At 44.2% G+C, this 12391-nt stretch overlaps 1 pseudogene across 1 annotated transcript; it reads left to right on the top strand.

Annotated features, from left to right (window-relative positions):
- Positions 1-5967: 5967 nt before the first annotated feature.
- On the top strand, positions 5968-6552 carry LOC307108723 (prefoldin subunit 3-like; annotated as a pseudogene). Its single transcript has one exon. The product of its transcript is annotated as a prefoldin subunit 3-like (transcript).
- Positions 6553-12391: the final 5839 nt, after the last annotated feature.

Genomic DNA, 12391 nt, shown 5'->3' on the forward strand with positions numbered 1-12391 from the left:
CGCACTCACTTTTCCAGGAAATCTTGATATCTTGATCACCTGTGTTCATGCCCAGTTGAGGTCTCTCCCGCACACCCTTGCCCCACCACGCACCCACCTGATCCTGTGGGATCAGGTGCAAATCCCAGCTGCGTCACTTCTGAGCTGTACCATCCTGGGAAAGTTACTTCACTTTTCTGGGCTGGGTGACAAGCTTTCCTTTTCCCATATGTGGGATTTACAGGGACCCCTGTTTGGATCTCCTGACACACTGCACTCTGGTGCTGGGATGCAACAATTGGTTGACTATTTGTAAACGCCCCTCCACCCTTACTCTAATGGCAAATTCCAGGAAGACTCTTTCTATTGTCAAGTCACCCTGCTGAGCAGTGCCTTTGGGCTGGGGCTCCATCAAGCCTAGGTGTCCCCAGGCGAAAGCCCGCACCTTTGTCTCACTTAAACCCAGAGAACAGGCCCCTCCCACCAAAATCCTCTTTTCCCGCTGGGCCATGAGGGGAAGCCCAGCCATCTCTCACTTTGGAACTTTTCCAGGAAAATTCGACATCAGTTTTTCCAGGGACACAGGTCAAGCTCCCCTATTACTGAGGAATTAGAAAATGGTTTGAGCCTGGCTGATGTGGCTCAGTGATTGAGCATCAACCTATGAACCAAGAGGTCCCGATTCAACTCCCCATCAGGGTATATGCCTGGGTTTTGGGCTCCATCCCCAGGAGGGAGCATTTAGGAGGCAGCTGGTCAATGAATCTCCCTCATCATTGATGTTTCTATCCCCCCCCCTCTCTCCCTCCCCCTCCCTCTCTCTAAAGTCAATAAAAATATGTATTTTTTTTTAAAAGAAAATGTTTTGATTAAATGCCATCATGGTAAAAGACAAGGTGTACTTATCCAGGTATGAGGAAGCAAGAAAGTCTTTCCAAAGGAAGTGACACTTCAGTGCAGTCCTGAGCAAGAGACAGTTGGGGCATGGAGGAGGAGGCAAAGGAAGTACTTCTTCCGATGGAGTACTCTGTAAGGACGGGATCATGGTACATGCAAAGACATGGAGTAAGAGTATGACACATTCCCCGGCTGCAGGAGTATACAGAATAGATCGGGTTCTGCAAGGAGATGAGTGGAAAGAGAGGCCCAGACGCCTAGGAAGGAGCCTGAACAAGAAGGGCCTCGCCGGTTTTGAAAGCCTCATGCGATGTGAAGGGTTTGCAGAGGGCAATGGGAAGTCCCGGAGGGCTGTAAGTAGAGACTGACAAGACCAGATTTGCATTTTAGAAAGAACATGCTAGCCACTTAATGGAAGATAGAGGAGCCGGGCTTCAGGCAGGAGGTTTGGAGGCTAAGTAATCCAGGGGAGGAGGTGAGACCTAAAACAAGGTTCTGGCAAGGGGAGGAGCAAGGTTGACAGAGACTGGAGGGAGGAATCAAGATGATTGCCAAGTTTTCAGTTTCAGATCAAACATGAAAAATCCTCCTTTGACTTCAACCCCTCCTAGAGCTTCTAGCCTACCTCTCTCCATGATTTTATCAGCAAGTTCAAGGACGTGCACGCGTGTCTCCTTTTCCACCTCCCATTCACTCTTAAAGCAACTATGACTGGGGGAAGAGGATGGCGAGCAGAAGTCCTTCTTCATTTTTGCTGATGGACCTGTCAGGTCCCATAGAATTACGTGGTTGGGAAAGAGGATTATGTGACTGATCCCAGGAGAAAGGACAGGGGTGCCCGGAAGATGAAATAATAGGTATTTAACCAAGAGATGCTGTAAACATGTGACTCAAGAGCTTAAGGGGGTTTGATGCTTCAAGATGGCTTAGGACCATTTGGGGGAAGGGCAAGGTCATGGAGGAGAATGAATATAAAGGTAATTGAGAAAACGGGATCCTGGTTACTCCACTTGTGCCCAGTGTTGAGAAAGAATGTATTGGCACAAGAGGGCTAGTCAGCATTGAGCACAGAGGAAGAAATCAAAGGTAAGTAAGCATAATCTGGGCCACTTAACTAATGATTTAGCTTTGATTCCTTGCTCACCATGCCCATCTGGTAGGTATGAGGGCCAGATGCCTGAAACTTTCTCTCTGAAAGATGAGGTAATATATTTACTCTGTAGCTTTCTGCAGAAGCAAACCCTGAGACGAAGATTCTAGTGCAAGGGTTTATTTGGAGGTGAAGGCAAACACCAGTAGGAGATTAGAAAAGTGAGACAAGGAAAGGAAGGCGGAGCAGAGGGACAAGGAAGGGAAGTGTACTGTCAGGCCAGCGGCCTCTGTGGGTGAGTGGAGCCTAATCCTGCTGGGAAAGCCAGGGTAAAGCAAAGCCAGGGAGGGCAGGAGCTGGGATAGCAACACACCAACTTCTGTCAATCACTGATTGACAGCTGCTCCTAGCAGTATAATTCCCCTACACTTCTGGCTTGCCAAGTAGGCAGCTCAACTGGACTGGAGTGATGAAGGGTTTGGGAGTACTGACAATATCCACGATTAGACACAAAGTCTAGACTCACTTTCTCTTCCTCTTCCCCAGGCATTCAGTTCTCTGCTCATCCTAGTTCCTAGTCCTGAGTTCCTGAGTTCCGAGCCCTGCTCACTGTGCCCAACTTATCCTGAACTGCTGGTGCCATGAACTAATTCCAACATGTCATAATTACAAGAGTTTCACCAAAAGGTTGGTGAAGCTTGGGGGGCTCAACAAGGGCTGAGCCACATATGTAGTTTACCTATTGGAACGGATAAACGGCACTGCCCCCAAACCTGAATAGGACTGCCTGCTGCCAGACAGCTCAGGGAATTTTATTGCCTCCTGTTGGCCAACACCTGAACAGCTGTAGGCTATTCCCCAATCTCTGTAAACCCTACCCTTTGAAGTGTATATCTCCACCTTGCCTTAGGACAAATTGTGTTAAATAAATAGCACAGGGTCCTTAGACAAGGAGTAGTCTTCAGTTCCTTTAGCTGAAGATCCTCTGACTCCCAATGCCTTTCAAAACTATCTTTTGTCCTTGGACTCCTTCTTGAATCTACGCATCAGCCCCTTTCTCCAGATTGCTGAACCCTTTGTAAGGCTGGGAAAAGAACTCTGGCATGCTGGAACAACCCAGCGCTTCATAAAACAAGAACATCTCCCACATTAACCCTACACTAAGACTAAGCTCTTAAAAGAAAGTCCTTTCTCAGCCCAGCCAGGGTGGCTCCGTGGTTGAGCGTCAACCCACGAACCAGAAGGTCACGGCTGGATTCCCAGTCAGGGCACATACCCAGGTTGTAGGCTCGATTCCCAGTGGAGGGCATGCAGGAGGCAGCCAATCAATAATTCTCTCTCATCATTGTTGTTTCTAGCTCTCTCTCCCTCTCCCTTTCTGTCTCTGGAAAAAAAAAAAGAAATTCCTCCCTCAGACGGTTCATTGGTCCTGTGACATTACCACTGCTATTACTAAGGAGATCTGGGGAGACACAAAGACTCTTACAGAATGAGCAGCTCCTTCTTTTGTACCTTCTGAATAAAACCCGACACCGCATGCAGTCAGTATGTGCCAAATAGTAATTACACAGGCTTACTGTTGTGAGTATGCGAAACACAATTTATTCTTGTATTATTTATTTGTATTACAACTGAAAACCTACCTTTTCCCCACCCTTGTATGTCTGTCTCTGATAATAGTCACACGTCTTGGACATACCAGAGAACAGAGTTTAGTGTATAGCTCTTCCAAGTGAACTTGAAACAAAAAGAGAAAAATGCGAAATCACTTCACAAATATTATAATAAAAATGAGACGAAGAATTGGAGAATTCTATCACCCAGAGGCCTTCGACAGAGGTGTTTCTGAGAGCCTCACCATATCAACATTCCTGGCACCACAAGGAATTGCTACTTTGACACCAGTTTTGCTTCCTAGAAAGTTCAAAACTCACCACACCCACGATTCTTCTCTGGTGTCAATCACAGTGGCAGACAGAAGGCAAGAAAGAGCAATTAGCACCATGCCAGGCACACAGCAGTCACCCAAAGTTTGTATTCATGGCAAAAGTATGTCATCATACTTGTTACAAATGAACCAAGTAGGCCTAAATAAAACATAGCTGCAGATATTCCCAAATGCAATAAAAACACCAAGTGTGTGGGCAGCTTATGCCTGGAATTGGTTTCCAAATTCCAGTGCACCGGAGCCATAGGTAAAAAGATATGGTCAGGAGAAGTAAAAGGAAGTACACCCAAGCTCCAACTTACAGTTTGTGGCTCCAAAGTTTTTTGTTAAGTTGCTTGAACTTACTCTGCACTTTTACATAGAAAGTTTTATAAATGGTGGCATGGTTCTTGGGCCAACACATAACAGCTGCTCTCCATTACCTGCTCCTCTTGAATTAAGTGTCCCCCTGGATGAACCATCGCTCACCAATGACTCCAAGGACCGTATCTCTACTTACCACCTTTGTTGAATGCTCCAGATCAAAATTATACATTCAACTGTTGACTGGACATTTTTACCTGGACTATCCCCATTTACTCAAAACTCAACAAGCTCCAAACTAAACTCATTATGTCCCACTCTGTCCTCACTTTCTTATACTTGCCCCTTTTTTTGTTGTTCACCATAGTTAGACTATTGGGATCATTCCCACAGCCCACCAATTTCATGACGCTGTGTGTTTGAAGATGCTATTTCTCTGTGCAGAACCTTCCCCTCTCCTACCCCAGGGCCATAAAAACTCTTCATTCTTTAAGGCCCGGCTCAAGTGTTGTCTCTCTTGTGAAGACTTGTCATCCCCTTGAAGGCCACAATCCCAAACCAAGCAGTCAGTGTCCCCAAATCTGCTCACTTAAAAACACTCCCATAACATGCGATCCGTTTCTCTGATGTTGCTCTGCCCTTGTTGTACTCTATTTGTGACTCATCTTTAGTCTTTCCCACTAAACTGTCAGCTCTTCCAGGCCAGAAGATCTTATTCCTGGTGTTCCCTCCGGGAGCCTAGCACACCCTCACACAGGGGAGATGGCAGCCTCCGGCAGAGACAGTGCAACAGGATCAGACACCCCAGGATACTGCTGGTCTTCATTCAGAAAACTCCTTTTTCTATCTAGTAAGATCCTGGGACTTGTCTAAATTTTAATCACTTAAAATTATATTAACACCCCCCCACCCCCATCTTCTGACGCAGTGTAAAACTGTGAAAACTGCATTTTCTGGTTCTGTTACTGGTTAAGCACTTGAAATGAGGATTTTTTTCATTTGATCTCTGAGGGGGCAAAGAGAAGACAATGTGGTTCCTCTACTGGGTAGAACCATGAAATTAATGTTTCAAGAAGATTTCCTGGAATCCTACAGGCTGAGTCAGATTTCTTAGCCCAGCTCTAATTCTATATTCTTAATTCCTATTGAGCTATTTTTTCCTACTTCTCTTTTATTTCTGCTGTGTGCTTTGCTTCAAATCAAATCCTCAGAAAACGAAAGAGGATGATTAAGCATGATATTTAAGCCACTTGATTAATACTGCATCTTATTGAGGAGGGAATGATTAGTGGGTGTGTGTGGTTTTTTTTAACAAGTGAAGTTTTCTAGAAAGTATCACTGGATTTGCAACTCCTTCTCACCGGATGTAAGCAATAGCTGTCGTCGATCTTACACTGTTTTGAAAAATGCTTTAATAAGATTGGTTTTTTTCTGAATTACCACTTGAGGCCATTCGTTTTGAGCACACACAAAGTTGTCTTTTCTCATTAATTTTATACTGACTTCTATTTTATAAAGTTCATGCTCTGATAATAAAGACAAATTCTAGCAATTACAGTTGAAATTTCAGCTTGCAGGCAACGAAGCAGAGGAAGTCTGTGGTGTTTTGAAATATAGTGATCATCCCTCTCCGAGGACAAAAACCACACAGTGAAGTAACCGAGTCAGATCTGAATGGAAAAGTCAGATATTGACCAAGCAGACTGCTTTTAAAAATACCATTAAAGAGTTGCACTCTCGCTCCTCCAGAATGGCGACCGCGAAATACGTTGTGACTTAGGAGAAGGGCTACAGAGAGTGGACAAGGGCTCCACCCAGGGATCCCTGGGGCTGTGTTTGTGGGAGATGTAGATTCCCTCATGAAATAGCCTGGGAATGAGTGAATATCCAGTACTAAAGAAGCTGGATGAACAGTTCCAGAAGCAAAAGTTTATGGAACCCAACCTTGTTCAAAAGAAAGGGGGGCTAAAAGGTCAGATTCCTAAAATTAAGCAGACTTTAGAAATTCTAAAATACATGCAGAAGAAGTGTCCACCAATTCATTGGAGACCAGATTCCTCCTGGCAGGTAACCTGTATGGCAAAGCTTCAGTTTCTCCTACCGTGAAAGTGTGTCTGTGGATGGGGGCTAATGTCATGCTTGAATATGATATTGATGAAGCTCAGCATTATTGGAAAAGAATTTATTGACTGCCACAAAGAATCTTATTCTCTTGAGGAAGACCTTGACTTTTCTTCCAAATGAATTTACTACCACAGAAGTCAATATAGCCAAGGTTTATAATTGGAACATAAGAAGAAAAAACTAAGATGATTCTACCAAGAACAACGCATAATGCTGGCAATTAAAAATTGCCAGTGTGGCGCAGTGGTTGAGTGTTAACTTATGAACCAGGAAGTCACGGTTTGATTCCTGGTCAGAGCACATGCCCGGGTTGCATGTTCGATTACCAGTAGGGTGCATGCAGGAGGCAGTCGATCAATAATTCTCTCTCATCATTGATGTTTCTGTATTTCTTTCCCTTTCCCTTCCTCTCTGAAATCAATAAAATATATTTCTTAAAAATTAAAAAATAAATTTAAAAAAATGTGGTTCAGTTTTCCAAACATGTTCTTTTAAATACATACTCCAAAGTTTATCCTTAAAGGTTGACATAACTTTGGATGATTTTTTAACAGTAAGAATAATAATTAAAACTTTAAAAAAATAAATACCAATTTTTAATTTATAAAAACAAAATCAGTTTCAAATATTTTATGGAATTAGCAGGGTTGGTTTTTTTTATTTCTTTCCAAAACAAAGTAAATTCTGCTTTCATTATTTTATTTATTTGCCATAAGAAAAGTCTTAATTAAAATGACTAATAACTGATATATGACATGGAGGCTTAATTCTGGACACTTTAGAAGTTTACTTTTTCTTTATTGGCTGATGTTACTCTCACTTGTTGTGGTTGAACCAGTTTAGAGGAAAGAAAAAGTCAGTTTCAATATTTGCAAACTTGTGGGGTTTTTTTTAGTAGATGTGGGGCTTTATGGCCCTCTGTTGCCATTATTTGTCTTATGTAAATATAGTTTCATGAATTACTGCTTAGCCAATAACTATTTATTATAGTACTAAAGGCCTGGTGCATGGATTCGTGCACCAGTGGGGTCCCTTGGCGTGGCTTGTGGGGATCGGCGAAACCGGCATTCCAACACCGCCTGCCACTCCTGCTCATCCCGGCCCCGCTGTGTCTGCTGCCACAGTTCAGTAGGCTCGCTGCCACTCCACTGCGGTCTCCGGGCTGCAGTGGGGGAGTAGGCCTAAGCCGCAGTCTGGCCTCCCTCTGCGGGAGGCGACCAGGCTGATCAGGGGAAGAAGCCTCCCCCATCACCCTGCCGCTGCAGGCTGCCCTCGGCCCTTGCAGCCACTGTGGCTTTGTCCGGAAGGACGTCTGGAAGGACGCCCGGAAGGACATTTGGCTGTCTGGGCTAATTAACATATGACGCTTTTATTATTTTAGATTCTGTACTTTTCAGGAAATGGTCATTGGCCTTCCTAAACTTTAAGGGGGTTATTGAGACACACTTTTTCTTACCCCTTATCATGGCACAGTGTCTTTGCACTGCCAACATAAGGGAGATTTCAGCCAACGTGAAATAAAATTACTCAAAACTCTTGGCTAAGGCGATTTTGTATTTCTTAGCAGTTCTCCAAAGCAGCAGAATAGGAATATTAAGATACGTATAAATCTGCAGTGGTTGAAAAGACTTGCGAGCTTTTTTATCCCGTGACAAAACCTCATAGGAATAGTAGAAAATTCCCATAGAAAGCCATTAATACAATGGTTAGGAGTGGGTGATACAGATTCCAGTAAAAACACAAATGTATTATTTTAACTCCAATGTTTTGTACTTGTATTTCATATTAAAATAGTGAAGTTAAAACTGGGGGAAAATACCATTAAGGATATCTTAAAACCCTGAAATTAAGGGCAGAGTCATAAAATCTACGTTGTGTGAGAAAAACAGCTGCACCGTTTATAGTATATCTCAAAATGTAATTGCTAAATAAAGTATCTTAGCAACAAGTAACTTCTGGCAAGGTTGTGGCCCCCCCAGCCTGGGTCTGATGGCTCATCCTGAGCTTACCTCCACCACAGCCTTATTTTTAAAATATATTTTTATTGATTTCAGAGAGGAAGGGAGAGGGAGAGATAGAAACATCAATGATGAGAATCACTGATTGGCTGCCTCCTCATGCCCCCTCCTGGTTATTGAGACTGCAACCTGGGCATGTACCCTCACAGGAAATTGAACTGTGACCTCCTGATTCATAGGTCGATGCTCAACCACCGAGCCACACCAGCGGGGCATACAGCCTTATTTTTTACACCATACACCAACTCTACACCAGCTTCTCCCATTAGACTGAGCTCCCTTGGAATGCAGGCACTCTGCTCTTTTCATCTTTTGAACCAAGCCTAGCTTGGTACCTGGCACAGAGCAGGCTCTTACTAAATATTTAATGCATGAAAACTTAATGATTACATTTTTAAAATATATTTTATTGCTTTTTTACAGAGAGGAAGGGAGAGGAATAGAGAATTAGAAACATTGATGAGAAACATCGACCAGCTGCCTCCTGCACACCTCCTACTGGGGATGTGCCCACAACCAAGGTACTTGCCCTTGACCGGAATCGAACCCGGGACCTTTCAGTCTGCAGGCCGACGCTCTATCCACTGAGCCAAACCAGTTAGGGCCATTACATTTTTTTTAACACAAAAATTCCAAAGCACTCAGAACTAAAATGGAACTGTTCATTTCATCGTCACTCCTTGACAATGGAAATATCTCTGATAAACACAACTGGCTGTGTCCTGCAGTAGAAGTCTAGGGTATAAATTTACAAAGCCAGCAGTGTGATTTCCTCTCTGCCAATGATCCCTTAATACATAATCAAAAATTGTCATTTGGGTTACACCAGGTCAGTAGGCTGATCAGAACTGTGACAATAGTAAGGGACCTGTTACAGGTAAAGATGAACTATTTTCCTCTGTAAATTACTTTTTTTCCCTAAATATAAATGGTGTTTGTAAAATAACACAAAAGAACATAAACAAGAAAATAAAAATCACCACAAGCCTGCTATTAACATTTTGGTGTGTTTTCCTTTAAATTTTTTTCACATAATTGAAATGAGATATCAGTTTTGTGTCCTGCTTACATTATTGAGAGCATTTTCCATGTTACTAAATTTTTCTCAAAAACAACCCTTTGAACAGCTGCATATTTTTGTCTCATGGAATACCATACCATAATGTATTTTTCACCATAATAAATTCTTGATGAAATCATATTTTTACATAAATATTTTTAGACTTTTTATATGGAAATATGGTATGATAAACTCACATGTATCCATCCTCCAGCTTCAATTCATTTCCCCTCCCCTGGCCTAGGTTATTTTGAAGCAAATTCCAGACATCATATAAATATATCATTTAACCTGACATTGGTATAGACTACATTATCTACTAGTATATACTAGAAGCCTGATGCATGAAATTCATGCAAGGGGCTTGGCCTTCACAACCCCAGCTGCCCCGGCCGGCCCTTGCAGCCCTGGCTTCGTCTGGAAGGTCATCTGGAGAGTTGTACTGCTGTTAGGTCTAATTAGCATATTAGCTCTTTATTATATAGGATATAAAAGCTTAATATGCAAATTGTCCCCACGGGGAGACCGGGAGTTCGATCGCTCTCTATGACATGCGCCGACTACCAGGGGTGTCACGGAATGAAGGGAGGCCCGGCCAGCAGCCAGAAGGCCCCAATTGGCCCTTATTGTTAGCCAGGCCTAGGGACTCTTCCCATGCATGAATTTTGTTCACCAGGCCTCTAGTATATGCAATATTGAGAGAGCATATTATATATACTCTACTTTTTTAAATAAAATATTCAGTCAGTTGTATATAAATCTTTGAACACATTTCTGATTCTCTCCTTAGAGTACAGTCTAAAAATTAGAATTCTAGGTAAACAAGATGAAAATGTCCTAGGGCTCATGATAATTTTGCCAGATTGCTTGTGAAAAGGATATATCCATTTGTATTCCCATTAGCAACATGAAAGCACCTCTTTCGCTGCTCCCTCACCCACACCCAGTCATTGATTTGATTTTTTGAAATGCAGTGTAAAAGGTTTTTTTCAACGATTTTCAGGGTTTAAAAATCTTCACCTAGAAGCTAATGGGGAGATCTTTGGAGTCAATCAGAGCTGGACTTCAATCCTCAACCTGTATGGCCATGTGACTGTGCTGGTCAGTCCCTGAACACCTACTTCCTAATTCAGGAGATAAAAATACTGCCCTCATAGGACTTTGTGGTGATTAATATATAATAACTAGAGGCCCGGTGCATGAATTTGTGCATCAGAGGGGTCCCTCGGCCTGGCCTGTGGGATTGGGCCGAAACCAGCTCTCCAACATCTCCAGAGAGGTCCTGGATTGCAAGAGGGTGCAGGCCAGGCTGAGGGACCCCACCAGTGCACGATCAAGGCCGGGGAGGGACGCGGGAGGTTGGCCAGCCGAGGAGGGACCGTGAGAGGGCTCCAGGGTGTGTCCGCCTGTCTCGCTCAGTCCTTGTTTGCCGGACCCCAGCAGCAAGCTCACCTACTGGTCGGAGCATCTTCCTCCTGGTGGTCAGTGCACGTCATAGCGAGCAGTTGAGCAGCCTTAGCATATTATTAGCATATTATGCTTTGATTGGTTGAACAGCTGACCAGTCGAGCAGACACTTAGCATATTAGGCTTTTATTATATAGGACTAGAGGCCTAGTGCATGAAATTCGTGCATGGGGGGCGGGTCCCTCAGCCAAGCCTGCACCCTCTCCAATCTGGGACCCCTCGGGGGCAGTCGAACATCCCTCTCACAATCCAGGACTGCTGACTCCCAACTGCTTGTCTGCCTGCCTTCCTAATTGCCCCTAACTGCTTCTGCTGGCCAGCCTGATCACCCCCTAACCACTCCCCTGCCAGCCTGATTGATGCCTAACTGCTCCCCTGCCAGCCTGTTTGCCCCTAATTGCCATCCACTGCAGGCTTGGTCACCCCTAACTGCCCTCCCCTGCAGGCCTGGTCCCCCCAACTGCTCTCCACTGCAGGCCTGGGTCTCCCCCCCCAACTTCCCTTCCCTGCAGGCCCGGTCACCTTCAACTTCCCTCCTCTGCCAGCCTGGTCACCCCTAACTGCCCTCCCCTGCAGGCTTGATTGCCCCAACTGCCCTCCCTTGCAGGCCATCTTGTGGTGGCCAACTTGTGTCCACATGGGGGCAGCCATCTTGTGTGTTGGAGTGATGGTCAATCTGCATATTACTTTTTTATTAGATAGGATAGAGGCCTGGTGTAGGAGTGGGGGCCAGCTGGTTTGCCCTGAAGGGTGTCCCGGATCAGGGTGGGGGTTCCCTTGGGGCGTGGGGCAGCCTGGGCGAGGGGCCTGTTGTGGTTTGCAGGCTGGCCACGCCCCCCGGTGACCCAAGTGGAGACCCTGGTATCTGGGGTTTATTTATCTTCTATAATTGAAATTTTGTAGCCTTTAGCGGAGGCCTGGGCTGGCCAGGGCTGCAGAAACTTGGCTTCCTCCATTGCCGGGGTCAACCCTAGCCTCCTGCTCTGTGCAACTCCGTGGCTGCCGCCATTTCTGTTGGAATTTATTTATCTTCTAAAATTGAAACTTTGTACCCTTGAGTGGAGGCCTGGGCCCACCAGGGTGTGTGGAAAGCTTGGCTTCCTCCATTGCCAGGGAAACCCAAGCCTCCCTCCTGCTTGCTTCGTGGCCGCAGCCATCTTGGTTGGGGTTAATTTGCATACTCGCTCTGATTGGCTTATGGTGTAGCGGAGTGATGGTTAATGTGCATATTACTCTTTTATTAGATAGGATGTTTATGAAGTGCTTAGCACAGTCCGGCTGCAAAGAGTTCAATAAATGGTATATTTCTTTTACACTAAAAGTTCCACAAGGTCATGTCTATCATGGGTTATTTATTTAATTACTCAATATTGAATGAATGACAATTTTCAATTTCATTGACCTAAAAAGAAATATACTCTGTATAATACAAATATATGTGAATAAATAATTAAGTGAAAATTAAAAAAATATTTAATGACTGAAATATTCTATTTTGATAGTTT

Source organism: Cnephaeus nilssonii (genome assembly GCF_951640355.1).
Source record: "Cnephaeus nilssonii genome assembly, chromosome: 13".
Lineage (NCBI taxonomy): Eukaryota > Metazoa > Chordata > Mammalia > Chiroptera > Vespertilionidae > Cnephaeus > Cnephaeus nilssonii.